We start from the raw sequence: 11,423 nt of genomic DNA on the forward strand, positions 1-11,423 counted from the left end.
TTCGGAGCACTGGTACTGAACAGTCGTAATAAGTAGTTTTGTCTGAGGGATTGGGAAAAAGCCCCGTTGTCTGTCCATTACAGGCACCTTGAACCTTATTTATAACAGTAGAGGTAGCTGTAGTAGGAGTTGTTGTTGTGGTCGTTGGAGTTGTGGTAGTAGAAGTTGGGGTTGTGGTAGTTGGAGTAGTTGTTGTGGTCGTTGGAGTTGTGGGAGTGGTAGTGGTAGTTGGGTTTGTGGTAGTTTGAGTAGTTGTTGTGGCCGTTGGAGTTGTTGTAGTGGTAGTTGGGGTTTTGGTAGTGGTAGTTGGAGTAGTTGTTGTGGTGGTTGGAGTTGAGGTAGTTGAAATTGGAGTAGTTGTTGTGCTAGTTAAAGTTTGAGTAGTTGCTGGGGTAGTTGGAGTTGTGGTAGTGGCAGTTGGGGTTGTTGTAGTGGTAGTTGAAGTAATTGTTGTGGTGGTTGGCCTTGTGGTAGTTGGAGTAGCAGTTGTTGTAGTAGTTGGAGTTGTTGTAGTGGTAGTTGGGGCTGTGGTAGTGGTAGTTGGAGTAGTTGTTGTGGTAGTTGGAGTTGTGGTAGCTGGGTTTGTGGTAGTGGTAGTCAGAGTAGTTGTTGTGGTAATTTGAGTTGTGCTAGTGGTAGTTGGAGTAGTTGTTGTGGTTCTTGGAGTTGTGCTAGTGGTAAATGGAGTAGTTGCTGTGGTCGTTGGAGTTGTGATAGTATGAGTAGTTGTTATGGTTGTTGGAGTTGTGGTAGTGGTAGTTGGCGTTGTGGTAGTTGGAGTAGTTGTTGTGGTAGTTGGAGTTGTGGTAGTTGGGGTTGGGATAATTGCAGTTGTAGTAGTTGTAGTTGGGGTAGTTGTTGTAGTAGTTGTAGTTGTGGTAGTGGTAGTTGGATTTGTAGTCGTTGGATTTGTGGTAGTTGGAGTAGTTGTTCTGGCTGTTGGAGTTGTGGTAATGGTAGTTGGGGTTGTGGTAGTGGTAGTTGGAGTAGTTGTTGTGGTAGTTGGAGTTGTGGTAGTGGTAGTTGTGGCCGTGGTAGTGGTAGTCGGAGTAGATGTTGTGGTCGTTGGAGTTGTGGTAGTGGTAGTTGGGGTTGTGGAAGTGGTAGTTGGAGTAGTTGTTATGGTCGTTGGAGTTGTGGTAGTGGTAGTTCGTGTTGTGGTAGTGGTAGTTGGAGTAGTTGTTGTAGTCGTTGGAGTTGTGGTAGTTGGGGTAGTGGTAGATGTAGTTGGAGTAGTTGCTGTGATCGTTGGACTTGTTGTAGTGGTAGCTAGGGTTGTGGTAGTTGTAGTGGTAGTTGGGGCTGTGGTAGTGGTAGTTGGAGTAGTTGTAGTGGTAGTTGGCGTTGTGGTAGTGGTAGTTGGAGTAGTTGTTGTGGTAGTTGGAATTGTGGTAGTGGTAATTGGGGTTGTGGTAGTAGTTGTTGGGGTCGTTGGAGTTGTTGTTGTGGTACTTTGAGTTGTGGTAGTGGTAGTTGGGGTTGTGGTCGTGGCAGTTTGAGTAGTTGTTGTGGTAGTTGGAGTTGTTGTAGTGGTTGTTGGGGTCGTTGGAGTTGTTGTAGTATTTGTTGGGGTTGTGCTAATGGTAGTTGGAGTTGGGGCTGTGGTAGTGGTAGTTGGAGTAGTTGTAGTGGTAGTTGGCGTTGTGGTAGTGGTAGTTGGAGTAGTTGTTGTGGTAGTTGGAATTGTGGTAGTGGTAATTGGGGTTGTGGTAGTGGTAGTTGAAGTAGTTCTTGTGGTAGTTGGGGTTGAGGTCGTTGGAGTAGTTGTTGTGGTACTTGGAGTTGTGGTAGTGGTATTTGGGGTTGTGGTAGTGGCAGTTGGAGTGGTTGTTGGAGTTATTGTAGTGGTAGTTGAGGCTGTGCTAGTGGTAGTTGGAGTAGTTGTTGTGGTGGTTGACATTGTGGTAATTGGAGTTGTGCTAGTGGTAGTTGGAGTAGTTGTTGTGGTCGTTGGAGTTGTGCTTGTGGTAAATGGAGTACTTGATGGAGATGTTTTAGTGGTAGTTGGGATTGTGGTAGTTGGAGTAGTTGTTGTGTTCGTTGGAGTTCTGATAGTAGTAGTTGGTGTTGTGGTAGTGGTAGTATGAGTAGTTGTTATGGTTGTTGGAGTTGTGGTAGTGGTAGTTGGCGTTGTGGTAGTTGGAGTAGTTGTTATGGTAGTTGGAGTTGTGGTAGTTGGGGTTGGGATAATTGCAGTTGGGGTAGTTGTTGTGGTAGTTGGAGTTGAGGTCGTTGGAGCTGTGGTAGTGGTAGTTGTTGGTGTAGTTGGAGTAGTTGTTTTGGTTGTTGGAGTTGGGGTTGTGGTAGTTGGAATAGTTGTTATGGTAGTTGGAGTTGTTGTAGTTGGGGTTGTGGTAGTTGGGGTTGTGGTAGTTGGAGTAGTTGTTGTGGTAGTTGGGGTTGTGGTAGTTGGAGTTGTTGTAGTAGTTGTTGGGGTCGTTGGAGTTGTTGTAGTAGTTGTTGGGGTTGTGGTAGTTGGAGTTGTTGTAGTAGTTGTTGGGGTTGTTGGAGTTGTTGCAGTAGTTGTTGAGGTTTTGCTAGTGGTAGTTGGAGTAATTGTTGTGGTCGTTGGTTTAGTTGTTGTGGTACTTGGAGTTGTGGTAGTGGTAGTTGTGGCCGTGGTAGTGGTAGTCGGAGTAGTTGTTGTGGTAGCTGGGTTTGTGGTAGTGGTAGTCGGAGTAGTTGTTGTGGTAATTGGAGTTGTGCTAGTGGTAGTTGGAGTAGTTGTTGTGGTTGTTGGAGTTGTGCTAGTGGTAGTTGGGGTCGTGGTAGTGGAAGTTGGAGTAGATGTTGTGGTCGTTGGAGTTGTGGTAGTTGCGGTTGTGGTAGTGGTAGTTGGAGTAGTTGTTATGGTCGTTGGAGTTGTGGTAGTGGTAGTTGGTGTTGTGGTAGTGGTAGTTGGAGTAGTTGTTGTAGTCGTTGGAGTTGTGGTAGTTGGGGTAGTGGTAGATGTAGTTGGAGTAGTTGCTGTGATCGTTGGACTTGTTGTAGTGGTAGCTAGGGTTGTGGTAGTTGTAGTGGTAGTTGGGGCTGTGGTAGTGGTAGTTGGAGTAGTTGTAGTGGTAGTTGGCGTTGTGGTAGTGGTAGTTGGAGTAGTTGTTGTGGTAGTTGGAATTGTGGTAGTGGTAATTGGGGTTGTGGTAGTAGTTGTTGGGGTCGTTGGAGTTGTTGTTGTGGTACTTTGAGTTGTGGTAGTGGTAGTTGGGGTTGTGGTCGTGGCAGTTTGAGTACTTGTTGTGGTAGTTGGAGTTGTTGTAGTGGTTGTTGGGGTCGTTGGAGTTGTTGTAGTAGTTGTTGGGGTTGTGCTAATGGTAGTTGGAGTTGGGGCTGTGGTAGTGGTAGTTGGAGTAGTTGTAATGGTAGTTGGCGTTGTGGTAGTGGTAGTTGGAGTAGTTGTTGTGGTAGTTGGATTTGTGGTAGTGGTAATTGGGGTTGTGGTAGTGGTAGTTGAAGTAGTTCTTGTGGTAGTTGGGGTTGAGGTCGTTGGAGTAGTTGTTGTGGTACTTGGAGTTGTGGTAGTGGTATTTGGGGTTGTGGTAGTGGCAGTTGGAGTGGTTGTTGGAGTTGTTGTAGTGGTAGTTGAGGCTGTGCTAGTGGTAGTTGGAGTAGTTGTTGTGGTCGTTGACATTGTGGTAATTGGAGTTGTGCTAGTGGTAGTTGGAGTAGTTGTTGTGGTCGTTGGAGTTCTGATAGTAGTAGTTGGTGTTGTGGTAGTGGTAGTATGAGTAGTTGTTATGGTTGTTGGAGTTGTGGTAGTGGTAGTTGGCGTTGTGGTAGTTGGAGTAGTTGTTATGGTAGTTGGAGTTGTGGTAGTTGGGGTTGGGATAATTGCAGTTGGGGTAGTTGTTGTGGTAGTTGGAGTTGAGGTCGTTGGAGCTGTGGTAGTGGTAGTTGTTGGTGTAGTTGGAGTAGTTGTTTTGGTTGTTGGAGTTGGGGTTGTGGTAGTTGGAATAGTTTTTATGGTAGTTGGAGTTGTTGTAGTTGGGGTTGTGGTAGTTGGGGTTGTGGTAGTTGGAGTAGTTGTTGTGGTAGTTGGGGTTGTGGTAGTTGGAGTTGTTGTAGTAGTTGTTGGGGTCGTTGGAGTTGTTGTAGTAGTTGTTGGGGTTGTGGTAGTTGGAGTTGTTGTAGTAGTTGTTGGGGTTGTTGGAGTTGTTGCAGTAGTTGTTGGGGTTGTGCTAGTGGTAGTTGGAGTAATTGTTGTGGTCGTTGGTTTAGTTGTTGTGGTACTTGGAGTTGTGGTAGTTGGGGTTGTGGTAGTGGCAATTGGAGTAGTTGTTGTGGTTGTTGGAGTTGTTGTAGTGGTAGTTGAGGCTGTGCTAGTGGTAGTTGGAGTAGTTGTTGGGGTCGTTTGAGTTGTTGTAGTAGTTGTTGGGGTTGTGGTAGTGGTAGTTGTTGGTGTAGTTGGAGTAGTTGTTTTGGTTGTTGGAGTTGGGGTTGTGGTAGTTGGAATAGTTATTATGGTAGTTGGAGTTGTTGTAGTTGGGGTTGTGGTAGTGGTAGTTGAAGTAGTTGTTGTAGTAGTTGGGGTTGGAGTAGTTGTTGTGGTAGTTGGGGTTGTGGTAGTGGTAGTTGGAGTTGTTGTAGTGGTTGTTGGGGTCGTTGGAGTTGTTGTAGTAGTTGTTGGGGTTGTGGTAGTGGTAGTTGGAGTTGTTGTAGTAGTTGTTGGGGTTGTGCTAGTGGTAGTTGGAGTAATTGTTGTGGTCGTTGGAGTAGTTGTTGTGGTACTTGGAGTTGTGGTAGTGGCAATTGGAGTAGTTGTTGTGGTTGTTGGAGTTGTTGTAGTGGTAGTTGAGGCTTTGCTAGTGGTAGTTGGAGTAGTTGTTGTGTTCGTTGGAGTTATGGTAGTAGTAGTTGGGGTTGTGGTAGTGGTAGTATGAGTAGTTGTTATGGTTGTTGGAGTTGTGGTAGTTGGCGTTGTGGTAGTTGGAGTAGTTGTTGTGGTAGTTGGAGTTGTGGTAGTTGGGGTTGGGATAATTGCAGTTTGAGTAGTTGTAGTTGGGGTAGTTGTTGTGGTAGTTGGAGTTGTGGTAGTGGTAGTTGGAGTTGTGATCGTTGGAGCTGTGGTAGTGGTAGTTGTTGCAGTAGTTATTTTGGTTGTTGGAGTTGGGGTTGTGGTAGTTGGAATAGTTGTTGTGGTTGTTGGAGTTGTTGTTGTTGTTGGAGTTGCTGTTGTAGTACTTGTAGTTGTGGTCGTAGTAGTTGGGGTTGTAGCTGGTTTTTTTGGAATAGTTGTAGTGGTAGTTGGGGTTGTGGTTGTGGAAGTTGAAGAACCTAAAAAAACAAGACCATTTGGGTAATTGCTTTGAAAGCTTCTCGATCATCACATCATACATTTATATTACTCAGCGTCACTGAGATCTTTCAACAACTTTAAAGATTCTGGTACAAGAAAAAAAAATCACTCCCTCACTACACACACTTTTTAAAATGTCTTACTTTGAACCAGGAGAGAATTCAGGTGGCTGATGAAGGGACTTTTGCTCTGGTTACAGAAATTTCCGCTGAAGTCATCCAGGTCCAGAGACCAAACAAAGGCTCCCCCAAAGCTTTTTGATTTTAAGTAACTGACCTGAGAGGATGAAGAGGAAAATACTTCTGTATGTTAAAAAAACACAGAATACGTCTCAACAGAGTCATGAGTCGCTTGCATTGTTATAACTTAATTTAACAGATGGTTACCTTTGTACTAATACTGCGTGTGTCATCAAATCCAACCCACTGGTTTTCTGTGATGGCATATGGAACTTTCTGATCAGCAATCCTTTGGACTGTAGCCCCTTCAGTATAAAGGCAAGTCTGAAAATAAAGATGGAAAGAAATAGAGTTGAGACCTTTATGGAGCGTTCAGACCAAACACTGAACCTCACGTTATTGGCCTGCTTTTGGAATCACTGGGCATGGACAGAACTAACTAAGTAAGGCAGCTAATGCTTGTGCTCTAATCTTGGTTCATAGTAAAGTGCCACACATAGCTGGAATTAAATGAGATGAATATTTCCAGAACTTCGTTCTTTGGGTTTTATAGTAACAGGTTGTATTAAAAAGTACGTGTCCACAGACAGTGAAAATTGGTTAGTCCTAATTTTTCTGAAATTTTGGTTCATCACAAAGATTATTTGAAACACTTTCAACTTGTGTAGCTGTAACCCCACTGTATTAAAAGGTTGGTTCATGCTTGGTCTGATCCCATCTTTATTGTACAATAAACACTAATAATATAAATTACTTACATTCACAGCTCATTGTAATATAATAATACCTCATAATAGGCCCAGAATCCTTCTTCACCAGTGTAGCAGCCTTCTTCACCAGTGCCGCTGACTGGAGCTCCAACATCACTGGATGCAGAGGAGAGGGAGAAAGCTCGCCCAAATGCAGCTAGTCCCAAATTTAGCAATTGTGCAGGTGCTCCTTTGTCAACCCAATACTGCATGGCAGAGTCCTAAAGTGTGTGTGTGTGTGGGGGGGACAATAAATATGAGATTGCATCTTTTAATAGATTGGGGTTCAGACAATCTATGTATGAATCATGGTATTTACAGTATTATAGTAGATTTTGTCTCCAGTATCGTGGGATCCCATGTATAAGGGACTGTGATGTCCTGTGACATTTTCCCAGGGGCCATGAAAGTCATACGTCAGCACATTGAGGAAGTCCAGGTCCCTGTTAGAATGCAGAGGAAGTCATGTTGACAAAAGTGCTTTGACTTGTAATCATGGTGTAATGTAAATATTTATGAAATGAAAGATTAGTTTACTTGGTAATGTTTTTGACTTCATAACTGGCATCAATAACCTCTCTCTCAGCAGAGACACTTGCTGTGAGGATTAATCGGTCACGGTTATGTTTCTTCCCTTCAATCTCAAAGGCAGCATTGAGCTCCTACTCAACAACAACAAAAAAAACATAGTTCAGTCAAGTCTAGCATCCTATAAAAAAAGATCCTATGGCATATTTCTTTGAGCTCCAGAGGAAAGGGTCTGACCTTGCACAGCAGTGTAAATTTCTGCTTGTTGTCTGGGTCACCTCCTGCTCCCACAGGGTACATCCAGTCCAGGTTTAAACCATCAAACTGAAATATTCTCAGTAGTGCGACAGCAGACTGAATGAACGTTGTTCTGTTTTGTGTTGTTGAAACCATCGTAGTGAATCTGAAAACATTTAACACAGGGCTCTTAATATCCACTTAATTGTAGTTTTGAGTTATTAACATCTTTAGTAGGCTACAATAAAATAATAAAATAGCAGGACACAAGTAAGAATCATCTAAAAATATAAAAGCTCATTAAATGATCATTGCTCCCAGTTTGCATTTGCCGCAGTGGTTTGGCACAAACCATATGTGCTGCTTAATTTTTAAACCATGTATTATGCTGGATGTGCAGTTCACAAAAAAAAAACATGAATGGACATAGCATTCCAAATATCAACATACTTTAGTGCTACTTACACTTGTTTCTCGAATATTTTTGTATGCATGTTTGTACGTATGTATCTATAGAAGTATAACTTACTTTTCTTTGTTAAAGGTTGGGCCACCAACAGCCAACAGGGTTTTGAGTGAAGGATTTCTGTGGGAGCATAATATTTTAGTAATTATTGAAGAAAAAAAAAAAGGTGAACATGATTAAAAAAATGTGAACATACTAAAGTTCTAACCTGTTTTTCAGCCCATTAAACAACTGATAGCGAAATATGTCTGCTCTTCTAGTCGGGACCATCTCATTGAAATCATTGATGTCAGAGAAGGCGTAGATCAGATGGGTACATTTGTTCGGATCGATATCCTCAATCGTGAACTTCCCGGCGTCTGCTCTATCTTCGGCCAAGCTGTTAAAGTAACACACCAGCCTTTCGGAAGAGCCTGAGACATGGATAAAGAAAAGTTTGAATTAGAATGAATTGGTTTTCAAAGACAGCAGTTTTATCAAACTCTCATCAATTGTTGACTTAGGAACCTTATTTATTTGCTGGAATAACTGTTTTGATTAATAAGTGCCACTTACCCAAGCTGGCGATGACCAGGCAGAGACCTTCAAAGATAAAGAGTGGGTCATTTTGAGGTTAACTAGAAAAGTTAACTGGTCAGTTCATCTAAATCCACATGTAATTTGAACCTTGTGACCCGATAAAAAAAAAAAGTTTCACCTTTTCTTTTTGTCACTTGAAGTATAAAAATATGTTTTTAAGATCTGATTGAGTGGAATAATTAAGGGAGTGTTTTACTTGGTTAGTGAGCCTTACCTGCTGTCAGAACTATGTTGCACATGTTGTCACTATATGGAGATAGAAAAGAAATAAAGAATATAGTTTTATAAACAGTATTAAGAAATAAAAACATGGTATTAATACAAATCTTCACTTCACAGCACAAACATATTTTTCATTTAATTTCAGCATTTTCACTTAATTGAGGTTCAGTACTAGTTCAATTACACTAATTATATATATATTTTTAAATATTTCATGTTTTATAACCAAGACCTTAATGTTTTAGCTTTTAAGTCTAAAAATGCTTTTTATGCTGACTTGCTTAGTATTGTGTCATTTTTTGATAAACACACATGATGAGTTCAGCTGTGAAGGTGGGCCTCCGAAAAGCTTTGAATTCATATCAGAAATAGTTAACTCTTCTTGAAGGTTATTAGTTCAGTATCCATTGCCTCTAGGTGTCACTCTTGCACCACAATCCCAGACCAAAAGCTCCATTTGCCACAACTCAAACCATCTTCAAGAGCTCAACAAGATCAATCAATCAATCGATTAAATTTTATTTGTATAGCCCATATTCACAAATCACAATTCGTCTCACAGGGCTTTAACATGGTGTGACATCCTCTGTCCTTAACCCTCAGCAAGAGTGAGGAAAAACTACTAAAAACACTTTTAACAGGGTAAAAATATGTAGAAACCTCAAAGAGAGCCACATGTGAGGGATCCCTCTCCCAGGACGTACAGAAGTGCAATAGATGTCAGGTGTAGGAAAACATCATCAAGATTAAAGTTTTTAGCAGCATTGATGAGGGTATATATTTTGAAGGATAACTTCAATACTATATGTCAAGCAGTCCTGCTATAATCATAGTCTATGTTCAGCAGCCAGCAAGATCATGATCCACCATCCAGATTGGATGCCACTATGGTCCACAGTCATTGTCCACTGCCGCTTATTAGGATACCTCATAAGCCGCCGACCTCGGTCGTGGTCCACCACCATTATATGATGCCAACGCGACACAGGATCCACCATTACCACTACGATCAGCCTGCAAGATATAGAATCCGCCGTACTGGATCCACCATTGCGACCTCTGATGCGTGTTGCTAATAGCCTTAGAATGTATGCACTGGTGTTGGCTATATGGTCTATTAGTGTCCCATAGCCCAGTAGAAGTGGTGCATTGTGAAGCAACTGGTGCATTGTAAAATAGCATCTCCCTGGATGGCAGCTCTGCATGGTGAAGAAAGCTCTTACCTAAATATCCTACTTTCAAATTTTATTTCATGTTTAATCACAAATAATCTTACCGTAAACAACCAGGTTTGATCTGAGCTAAACAGAATGAAAAAATTCTCTAAAAAGATCAATACAATATAATAAAGCTCAATAACTATAATTATGATCATAATCACTCAATCTCAGCACGTGAGTTAGTTAGAGAGCCGGTATAGTACAGCAGCGGTTAAATCTGATGTAATGTGGTACAATGAAATCAAAGCAGAAGGGATACTTACAAAGGTAATGGTGAAAGAAGCATCTATTGTCTCCAGTGTGATCGATGGAGTTCTGATGAGTTTCTGGCTGTTAGATTGGTTATATAGCTCCTAGGGTGTGGTAGTTACATTGGGTGTGGATCAATAAATCAGTGTTGCAATGTGCAAAATAATTATACCCTGATCGACATGTGGACAAAAGACGATTTAATTATCTGACGTCAGGTGACGGGGGAACATTTAGTACATTTAAAAACGTGTACAAAATAATTCAACAGTGTGTTGATCATTTTCGAGCAGTTTTTTTACTTTTAGCTCAATGAAAACATCATAATGAGTTTTGACCCCCAGTTGTTAACCTCCTGAAATCAGAAGTTTGACACGTCACCATAATATGATGCAACCTACGTAAAAATACAACAACTGTTAAACACAGACCCACAATAAATTAACAGAACAAGGCAAGAATAAGTGGAGATGAACAACAGCAGCATCATCATCATAAAAGGTTAGTCTAATAACACAGTGTAAAACTAAACCAGTAAGAACACACCTACACTAAAGGTTAGCTTGGATAACAAAAGAAACTATAATTTATATCTAAGAAGTATCATCATACAAGGCATGTCCAGAAACAATTCTATAAAAACACAATGGCACACACACACAACTGGGTTAGAAACACCTACCTATCATCTTGTTGTTAGTTCTCAATGTTAACAAATTGTGCAGAACTGAGGATTATCAAACACTGTTTGGAATAAAATACAGCTACTGGAAATATAAACACCACTGGTTTTGTGTGTGGACTGAACTAAAACACTGTAATGAGCTAAAGATGTGATTCCTCGTAAACGTCAGATTGTGTTTTCATTGGCTCACACGAAATCAAAGTTATTTATAGAGGACATTTCCAACAACGGTGAACAATTATATTTGAAAGATGCCAGAGAATAGGCATCTTTCACATGTCTATGTGGTGAAGAGAAAAACATTTTTTTTGTTGTTTTTTACGTCTGGCCACCATTTACTTCAATTGTATTTGATTTTGCTGCCACACTGTTAACCCCTGAGAAATCAACAAAAAAAATCATTTAAAATTAAGTTTTTGCTAAACCTAAAGAAGGTGAAGTGCTATTCAAGCTTTTAACTCCCCGATGGTCCAGCTCAAAATTATTAGTATAGTATTAATATAAAGAGAATAATGTAGAGTGTGTTACATTCTTACAAGTGTGTTAGAGGGGCCCTAAAATAGATGTGAAAAGGGGGTGTGGTATATTGAATCGGCACAAAAAATTACATTTTGTTCGTTTCTTTTCTCTTTTTTGTTAACGTTACCTTTGAACAAAACAAGGAAGTTAAAAAAAAACATCTAAACAATATTAATCTGACGTACATTTGCTTTCAGTATTAAAAAATAATCATTAATTGTATTTTTAAAAGCAAGGCTATTTATATCAATATGCTCTTTCTTCAAAACTTGCATGAGAAGGAAATGTGAATCACTTAATTAGTGTTTGGTGTCTTATAACAAGACATTGGTATCTACTTGAGGATAATTGCATTGGTCATACCTGTGTTTGGAGTTGTTTCAACCTCATTTAACGTAATCATCAGTACACAAGTCACGTCAGCACCTCCTCCCCTGGTCTGCATACGCCTCCAAGCCTTCGTAAGTTGTGATCAGTTCACAGTACGATGGATTCAG

At 40.9% G+C, this 11,423-nt stretch overlaps 1 pseudogene; it reads right to left on the minus strand.

Moving 5' to 3' along the window:
- Window positions 1-1,994: 1,994 nt before the first annotated feature.
- LOC128441890 (GATA zinc finger domain-containing protein 14-like) lies at window positions 1,995-8,270 on the minus strand (annotated as a pseudogene).
- Window positions 8,271-11,423: the final 3,153 nt, after the last annotated feature.

This window comes from Pleuronectes platessa, chromosome 6 (genome assembly GCF_947347685.1).
Source record: "Pleuronectes platessa chromosome 6, fPlePla1.1, whole genome shotgun sequence".
Lineage (NCBI taxonomy): Eukaryota > Metazoa > Chordata > Actinopteri > Pleuronectiformes > Pleuronectidae > Pleuronectes > Pleuronectes platessa.